Source organism: Pelmatolapia mariae, linkage group LG9 (assembly GCF_036321145.2).
Source record: "Pelmatolapia mariae isolate MD_Pm_ZW linkage group LG9, Pm_UMD_F_2, whole genome shotgun sequence".
NCBI classification, from domain to species: Eukaryota; Metazoa; Chordata; class Actinopteri; order Cichliformes; family Cichlidae; genus Pelmatolapia; species Pelmatolapia mariae.
In genome coordinates this window covers 37,505,604-37,515,692 of record NC_086235.1, presented here as the reverse complement: position 1 = coordinate 37,515,692, position 10,089 = coordinate 37,505,604, and the positions used below count along the sequence as shown (strand labels likewise).

The window sequence follows — 10,089 nt, the reverse complement described above, 5'->3', positions numbered from 1 at the left end:
CTCTGGCAGGTGGCTCCATGCCCTCCTGGGTTTTAAATGCACCTTAGAACACATATACATCAACAGTACATATGAGCGGGTGGAGGGAGGTTTGGAGTCTTCCTACACCCCCGTTCTCTGCGGCCTGCTGGAGCAGGGGGGCTAGGAGGAGGAGTTGGCCGTCCGACTGGGGTCTGGTGTATGGGGCCTCCCTGCTGCTGCGGAGTCGGGGCGGTCTGCTTCTCCCCACCGCAGGGAAAAGGGTTACACCACCTGAGTCTGGGTGCAGTTTCCCCCTCCAGGGGCAAGGGTACCTAGACTCGGGGCTTAGAGTACGCTTGGGGAGTGTGATTGTGTGTACAGCGTCTCTCTATGTCTGTCTCCACGTTGGGTGAGTGTTGAGCAATTGTATATGAGAGCATGAGGGTGGGAATAGATGTTTGTATCTGTGTGTGCCTGTTTGTCTGTGTCTATATGTCAGGTTGGGTATCAGACGCCACCTCTCTGAGGACATCTCAGGCCCTCCAAGGTTTGGAGGCCCATCTCCCCCCACCACTTCCCCTGCCGGTGGCGGACGCCCTCAGACATCGGTGCGTTGGTGGTTCTCTGTCTCCGGGGGTGGGCGCCCAGGTACCCACCGGCTCACTCCTTGGCGGCTGCTTATTGGGGCCTGGAGCCTGGGGCTCGCTCGGGCCACCTTGGGGATGGGGTGCCCTCGGCCTCACGGCCCGGGGCTCGGCCACTCAGGCACAGCTGGCTGCCGGCAGAGCTCACGGGCACGTCACTGCAACCCCCCCTGGCTTCTGCTCCGCGGCTGCTGAGTGACCCCTCATCTGGGACTCTCCTCAGCTCTTTCTGGGATAGTGGCGCGGCTGCCCCTCTGTTGGTCTTCCTTGGTCTCTTGTGTTCTGGGGGCCTCTGGATGTCTGGAGTCTTGATCTCCTCCATACCTGCTTCATGCCCTGGAGGTCGGGGCAGTGGCCCCCCACACCCTCTAGCAGATCATTACATGAAGGAACCTTTTAAAAACAAGCGCGTTCATGCTCACAGGTGTACACACGGGTGATCACACACACAAATTACACCCTTTTTGGCTCCTACCTCAAAGCACACTGTGCGCTGTCGATCTCACGTGCTGCACAATAATGTTTAATATTTAGTATTTACTGTCATATTCTCATATATCATTGTGATCTTGTTTATTACTCTCGTTTTCTTCTGCTTGCTTTCTTTTTTCTTTCTCAACAGGTGATCCAGGTGATCGATATATGTATTTTTTGTCTGCTTATTCTGTTGGTTTTTGTTTTTTGCCCTTTTTCCCCGTCCCTCTTCTCAGGTTTTTTTTCTTTCCCTCTTTCTTTCTCCACATTCTCTCCTCCAGTCAAGTCTGTCCCGTATTCAGCAAGTGAAAATAAAATAAACAATAAAAAGTTGAATCAAATGGACCATTACGGCAAGGCTGGGATGGTCCATTTGGTAAAGTAAATCCGTTGGGCATCTTTCTTCGCCTTTAGACAATAATTCTGATGGCAAAAGAACCAAACGGGACAGGTTTAAAAAAAAAAAAAAAAAAAAAAATACAAGTTGTCGTTTTCTTTTGGGAACGATTTGTTTCGGGCTGACTTTTCTGTTTATTTTAAGCAGCAGAAGTGAGGTGCATGTCTGTGTGTGTGTCCTATTGGGTGCAGTCACTATAGCAACCAGGCTCACACCTGCCTGCTTAAAAGCTCTGTCTCTCACTCTGCCAAGGTTAAACCTAAAAATGCTGCTGCATCTTAGCAGTTGTAGTAAGATTAACTTTTTCAATGGGTACAATAAGACAGATTTGACAGGGGTCAGTAGTTAGTATATGCCAACTAAGTAGAGCATTGTGATTGGCACACAGGTTTTTCAGATGGCAGTTGGAGTCAGTTGATGACTTTAAAATCATCCTTTCTGACTGGATAATTAAAGTTTACAGCATGTCTGTCTGTCTGTAGTTGATTTTCCCACATTTTAACTAATGTTTAACTAATCTAATCTCATTTAATGTCTCTGTTTATAGTCTGTATAGTTTATCTCCCCACTAACAAACTTAAAGTAGTCTTAAAATAAAACCCACAAAACAGTTCAAGATGAAATACTTTTTATTTGCTCATGTAATGCCAGTTGCCATATTTTTCTGTATGTCACTCATTCGCTTATACAAAAAGTACCAATTTGTACACTAGTCTAGTGTATTTTTTCCCTCTATCTCTCTATGTCTCTCACACAGAGACTAACACACAGACATGTATATACTCATTATTGCTGTTCAAACTGATGGTCAAATTTCCAAGCAGCACCTGAACGCCTCATCTGTTTTCAACCCATCACTGGACCAACTGTCGTCATTCCGCTTTGCTCTCTGCTGTGGTAAGTACAGTACACTCAGTACTGCACTGTTTTATTTTTATGATGGTAAAAATACATGTTTGACATTTAAACTTACATATCAAGTCCAACAGAGTTTAAGAGTTCGAAGAATAAAGAAAGAAAAAAAAAAAGAATAACCTTCGCTATCATTTATATTTGTTTATGACGTTTTGCTGTTAGCAGCAGTGCTAACGCTAGCGTCAATGCTAATGCTAGCAACAATGCTAACGCTAGCTATAGTGCTAACGCTAGCTATAGTGCTAACACTAGCGTTAGCAGTTGTTAACTGACAAAAAGAATATTCCTGTGATATTCCTGTGATATTTCTTGGCGGTCAGTGAGACAAAAGTAACAAATGAGCTTTATTATTGCCATTGTGGCTTCCCAGATAGCAAGGAAACATTGAAACAATGTTGAGTCAATATCAGGTGATGTCATTGAACCAACGTTGAGATCTGACGTTGACCCAACGTCACTCTTGCACCCATTTTTAATGTTGAAACAACGTCAGGTTTTGATGTTGAATCAATGTTGAAACCTGACATTGATTCGATGTTATATTTTCTAACACTGTTGACATTGAAACAATGTCAGATTCTGATATTGAAACACTGTTGAGCTATGGTGTTGATTTTCCACCTCTTTCGCACAGTTGCTTTTTATTGAAAAAAAACAAAAAAACAAAAAAGGTCAATAGACATGTATCATTTGCAAAATACTTTATTAAAAGACAAAGTTTCCTATTTACATTTCTATGTTTCACGTCACTTTTTATTATTTACTCCGGAATGGGGATGGATGATGTGCGTCCTGCGTGCCACCCGTACGATCTGGAGCATATCTGAGCCATTTCTGGACTGCTTGAGCAAAGACCAACTCAGACATAGAGTTCGCCCCTACCTGCTGCGCCAGGCCATCTAGGACAAAAAATAGACACACACACAAAAAAAACAAAGACAAAAAAAGGGAATTAGAGCACATGAATAAGCTCTTGTTAATTGTCTTCAGCAGGGAGAAAGTATGTAAACTCCTAGGCTAATAAACATGAAAGTCATCAGGCGTAAATCAGCAAACTGCCGCATTTGATTCCCAAAGAGCTATAAGCTGAAAATGTGATATGTCTTAGCATGGTGTGTCGTGTATCCTTTAAAAAAAAAGAAAAAAGAAAACATGGGGTCCTCGGGCTGTACAAAGTGTACAACCCGAGGACAAAACAAGCCGAAGACCAAAGACTCCATCTCCAGATTAACCGGACATGAAAGTCTTGTTATTAAGAAAGACAAAGTAATATAGCAAAAAACAGACATAGGAAATGTGAAATGCACCCAGCACATCAATTGATCCCTTTATTGTTCACTTTAGGCTCATAAAACTACAATAAATGTTAAAACTTACCAAATATGCATCTGCACAGCGCTGTCTCTTTAAATGCCCTTTTTTGCTTTGTCTGGTCCTTGGTATTTTTTCCCTGTCCAGTTGAGTACAGAGGCCAGCTCCTTTGTAATGGCATAAACCATTACACGGCGGACTCGCACCTCCAGTGTGGTCCAGCAGCACCAATCAACGCAAAGCGTCTCACCTATAGACACATTTTAAGAGATGGAATTAGCGTGTCTCATGTCTTAAATGTGTATGCAAGTGCTTGTGTGTTTACTTCATGTAATTGATGATAGAAACATGTCATTTGGTTTTCCCTAAAGCCTGATTTTCAAGTCATACAAAGAATAAACCAAAGTATTGGCAGTACAATGTATTTCTATTCCCTTTTGTTGGATATTCATTTGTTAGTTCTTGTAACTGCTAAAAGTGTTTACTAGTTTTTGCCTGTCACATATATTTGTTATACCATGTAAACTGTGAAATTCCAAGATTTTCAAACTTGCCTTGCAATAGTGGCCTCACAGAGTCTCTGGAATCTACAGAAAAAAAAAATCACAACAAGATGACATTCAGGAGTATAAACTGGTGTTTTGAAGATAAGAGTACAATGACATTGTGATGCAGCTTTAAAGCTTTTTTAAAAGCATACCATCTATAGGGAAGACATCAGACTCTGCATGCTGGGGAGATCGCAAAGCTGTGTCGGTTTGTGCCGGAGTGGCGAAAGGTGCCGGAAGCTGGGTGGGGCATTATGATGGTTGCTATCAGTGGGCTGGGGGGCAGACTGCGGAGTGATGAGGGCTGTTTAGAAAAAGATAATTTTTTAAGTATTTAAGAATACAGACAACTTGTCAAAAAAGTTTCCTTGTGTCAGACACAGATATGTACACAGACACTAGACAGTATTTTATTACCTGGTATTTTCACTCGAGGGGCCTGGGGAAACCGTTTTTTTGTAGGCTGCTCATCCTCTGAGTCCGTATATGTGTACAGGGGATTTGGTCTAAAGAAAATAAATTAAAAACGGTCTTAAGTAATTGTAAATATGCTTTTGGCATATTGTTTCCTAAAGTTAGTTTGATTTCTAACAACACACACAGGAAACAGAGACGTGCAAGAAGGTACAGTATACAATGAATTTTTGAAGTGCACAAGTGTACACGGCTTTGCATTTTTAAAAAGTTTACAAACTTCCACTTTTTGGACTATATTATGTGGCGATATTGCAGTATGCAAGCACCACAGATATGTATAAAAGACAAGATCATAAATTCTTAACAATCAAAGATATGTTTGTGAATAAAAAGGTTTTACTTGTGCTTTCTTTTAAGACTGGTCTGGGTTTCTTCTTCGGACTGAAGGTCAGACGTATCACAGCGTTCACGTGGATATCTCTGAAGACTGCTTTCTGCTTCGTGAAATGTGCCTGGAAATACAAACACAATGTACGGCCAGACATACATTACGTGTGGACAAAAGGTGCAAACGCATAGAAAAATCAGCGGTTTCAAAAATACCCTGGTACGTGTGGACGTAGCCTTATTCATTATTCAAGGCACAAACGGAAAGTCATGTACGCGTGCAACTTAAAGTTAGGTGAGCGTGCAACGTACAGTCACGTGGGCATGCTGCGTGAGCTTTCAAACTGAGTCTAAAGTTTTCGTGTGCGAATTGAAGCGAGTGCTCTCCAATCATCAAAAGTAACAAAGTCATTGAACACGTTTATACAGTTAACTTTACGTTTATCAATCATATATCACAGATTTAGAATTTTTTGTAGTACTAAGCAACTACAGAGCGAAAGTCTGGGTCAAGCGCCGAGGCGACGGCAAGAACAAAGGAAACCTCGAAGCGTTAAAGCTAGCTTTGTAAGGGAATATAACGAAGAAATTATGAAACGAAAATGTTTTCTTTATTGATATACTTTGTTCGCAGTGCAATTTATTTGTTGCCGGATTGTAAGAAGTATAGACACAATTTCGGGCTCCCACATTTTGTGGGAGCAACGTAAATAACTGTAAAAAACTTGTTAATGTACAACATTAACGAGTTTTTTACTGTTATTCAAATGCAAACATGGAAATAACGAGTAGGAAAAAAAAATCAATTATTCTTACCTTATACTAATCGTGGTGCAGGCCAGTGCAGTGCATGAACTGATGCCTTCTCCGGTCAATTCCGCTGAGAGTAAATCAAATGTCCCGCTCTACTGTAGAAGACAATACCTGGGGGGATGTACCAATGTGAGAGGGGTGCTGTGGAATAGTCCAAGTGATCGCTGCTTTAATTTCCCGGTCAACTATACATAAATTGCACGTAGACACAATTTTTTAAAGCTGGTGAACTAGACCAAGTCATTGATGACAAATGAACAATAAATCTACTTTCTCTGGTACTTTATACCCGATCAGTTGCAATGCAATTTAATGCTCAACTACAAATCGATGGTTTTTGATGGTGACCAGAGCCGATGATCGTCAACTATAAATAGACGTTTTCTCGACGTTGTTGTTGTCACCTGGTCGACTATAAATAGATCAAATATCAATGACAAAAAAACAACGGTGAATCAACATCGTTACAACGTCTGTATAGTAAGACCGTCGGTTTACCACAGTATTTCAATGTTGTTACAACATTGGCATTTCAACCCCGACCATATACGACGGTTCGGATGAAAAATCAACATAGATTCAATGTCGTCTTGCTATCTGGGTTAGTTTTAACAGTAAGAGTGCTTTATGACTTTTGCTGTTAGCAGCCGTGCTAACGCTAGCGTCAATGCTAATGCTAGCAACAATGCTAACGCTAGCTATAGTGCTAACACTAGCCTTAGCAGTTGTTAACTGACAAAAAGAATATTACTGTGATATTTCTTGGCGGTCAGTGAGACAAAAGTAACAAATGAGCTTTATTATTGCCATTGTGGCTCAATTTTAACAGTAAGAGTGTTAGCGCTAGCAGCAATGCTAACACTAACTGAAGTGCTGATGTTAGCAGGAATGCTAGCGCTAGCAGCAATGCTAAGACTAGTAACAGTCTAAAAGTAGCCTTACATAAGTGGAAATACTTCAGTTAATTAGTTTGAATTATAAAATGGCTGCTGTATCAGCTGGTGTGCTATATTACTCTATAATTACCGTGCTGAATATAAGGTCAGTGTATCATATCGTGTGGGCTTTGTATTTCTGTAAGTCTGATAACACCCCAGCCAACATGTATATATGGGCCCCACCTGGTTTTTGCTCGGGCTGGATGGGTACCATGTGGGCATGGGCTCAAACTGGGCTTTTTATATGGGGCCTACTTGGGTTGTTCACATTAAACCCATATGGGCAATCCCAAGTGGGCACTTTTAGTAGGTCCTAGCTGGGTCAAACATGGGAAACACTTCACTTGGTCCAAAATGGGAAACACATGTAGGACCCACTTGGGTTTTCCACCTGGGATAGACATGGGCAAACACAGTCATTTAAGGATAGGCTTTTGTTGTGTGCCCCAGGTGGGGCAAAGTGAGGTAATCAATATATGTTTTAGTATCGATGACACAGGTGGGGCCCACCTGGTCAAACTATATGGGTCGCACATGGGCAAATGCAAGTCAGACCCTGAAAACATGTCTATGTGGGCCCCAGGTGGGGCAAAGTGAGGTAATCGATATATTTTTTAGTACTGATGACGCAGGTGGGGCCCACCTGGTCAAACTATATGGGTCGCACATGGGCAAATGCAAGTCAGACCCTGAAAACATGTCTATGTGGGCCCCAGGTGGGGCAAAGTGAGGTAATCAATATATTTTTTAGTACTGATGATGCAGGTGGGGCCCACCTGGTCAAACTATATGGGTCGCACATAGGCAAATGCAAGTCAGACCCTGAAAACATGTCTATGTGGGCCCCAGGTGGGGCAAAGTGAGGTAATCAATATATTTTTTAGTACTGATGACGCAGGTGGGGCCCACCTGGTCAAACTATATGGGTCACACATGGGCAAATGCAAGTCAGACCCTGAAAACATGTCTATGTGGGCCCCAGGTGGGGCAAAGTGAGGTAATCAATATATTTTTTTAGCACTGATGACATAGGTGGGGCCCACCTGGTCAAACTATATGGGTCGCACATGGGCAAATGCAAGTCAGACCCTGAAAACATGTCTATGTGGGCCCCATATGGGTTATGTTAAGTTAATATGGGCATATATTTTACGTGGGCTCAAGATTGTTTAGTATATATGGGACCCACTTGGGTTTCTCACATTAAAGCCATATGGGCAAAACCAAGTGGAAACATATAGTAGGTCCTGGCTGGGTCAAACATGGGAAACACTTCACTTGGTCCAAAATGGGAAACACATGTAGGACCCACTTTGGTTTTCCACATGGGTTAGACATGTGCTAACATAGTCTTTTAAAGAAAAGCTGCTGTTGTGTGCCCCATATGGGGAAAAGTGAGGTAATTAATATATTTTTTAGCACTGAAAACACAGGTGGGGCCCACCTGGTCAAACTATATGGGTCACACATGGGCAAATGCAAGTCAGACCCTGAAAACATGTCTATGTGGGCCCCAGGTGGGGCAAAGGTGAGGTAGTCAATATATTTTTTAGCACTGATGACACACGTGGGGCCCACCTGGTCAAACTATATGGGTCACACATAGGCAAATGCAAGTCAGACCCTGAAAACATGTCTATGTGGGCCCCATATGGGTTATGTTAAGTTAATATGGGCATATATTTTACGTGGGCTCTAGATTGTTTAGTATATATGGGACCCACTTGAGTTTCTCACATTAAAAGCCATATGGGCAAAACCAAATGGAAACATATAGTAGGTCCTGGCTGGGTCAAACATGGGAAACACTTCACTTGGTTCAAAATGGGAAACACATGTAGGACCCACTTGGGTTTTCCACCTGGGTTAGACATGGGCAAACACAGTCATTTAAAGAAAAGCATTTGCTGTGTGCCCCAGGTGGGGCAAAGTGAGGTAATCAGTATATATTTTTTGGTACTGATGACACACGTGGGGCCCACCTGGTCAAACTATATGTGTCACACGTGGGCAAATGCAAGTCAGACCCTGAAAACATGTCTATGTGGGCCCCAAATGGGTTATGTTAAGTTAATATGGGCATATATTTTACATGGGCTCAAGATTGTTTAGTATATATGGGTCCCACATGGGTTTCTAACATTAAATCCATATGGGTGGGCATCCAATGTAGGTCCTAGTTGGGTCAGTGATGGTAAATGTGTACATTGGTTCAAAATGGTAGCACATGCTTATGTGAGGATTCTTCTTCTGTGAAGAGCCTGAGAAAGTGTTATTTGAATAAAGGAGGATTTCTTCCAAACAAGCCCATCACAGATTGCACGCAACCCAGGGAGTTCTGAAAGTCAAATTGTAAAAAGAATCTCAAAAGAAAGTATGAACATAACTCTCTTTTATAACGTGCAGACGGCACCCATGGGGTACCATTCTCTAACGAATCACCCTAACTTTAACATATTTGGCACAACCTCAGTCTATCACTTTTGCTATCCTTACGTACAGTCAGATGTTCTTTACCCTTCATTTTTGACCCTCTCAGTATTTAGCCTTGGCTAGCGAATGTACTTAAAGTCCACGTTGAGACCTCAAGATGTTATGTGTTATCAGACACTACAACCCAGCTGTCAAGTGAGACTATAGGAACTTTGATGTTTTTGAACATTCAATGTTACTCAAAACACTCTGCACACTATTCCAAATAACTGGTTTGAAACTGGTTACTTTTTAATTTTAGATTTCATTTTAAGTACTTAATTTGAACTTTCAGCGCATGGTGAGGCTCAGATAAGATAAAATAAGGACTTCATGATTCTTCTTAGGTAAATTCACTTGTCACAGCAGCAATAATAAGTGATTAAAACGGACACAAGAGTAGAAAAAAAGAAAAGCAAAAAATACAAATAAAAAACCTAAGATAAAAGTGAATTACACAGACAAAATCCAGATTTGGCATTTGCAAATTAAGGATTACTGGTTGTTCAAACAATTAAGACTATTTACTTGAGCAAACATGCAATTGAGGATTTTTAGTAGCTCAGAGACACTCTACTGTATTAGAGAAAAGACAGTTAGCTACATGGAAGTTGGAAGTTTTGGTTAATCAGATCCAGTAAAGCTCCTGAAGTATATTACCGATCTGTTAAAATGTTACTCTTCAAACTTGTGACCTCAAATTATATAACCAGAAATAATTTATATTTTCTTTGAACTAGTGGAAAGGAGAGGGAATGGGGTCTTTAAAGCAGTCACACTTGAACTGTGAAACTCCCTTGTCCTTATGGTGT

At 41.6% G+C, this 10,089-nt stretch overlaps 1 long non-coding RNA gene across 1 annotated transcript; it reads right to left on the bottom strand.

Moving 5' to 3' along the window:
• Positions 1–3,168: 3,168 nt before the first annotated feature.
• Positions 3,169–4,551, bottom strand: LOC135933572 (uncharacterized). The gene is made up of 4 exons (XR_010573831.1): positions 4,403–4,551; positions 4,257–4,289; positions 3,769–3,952; positions 3,169–3,290 (listed from the first exon to the last, which is right to left on the bottom strand). It is a non-coding gene; the product is annotated as an uncharacterized LOC135933572 (long non-coding RNA).
• Positions 4,552–10,089: the final 5,538 nt, after the last annotated feature.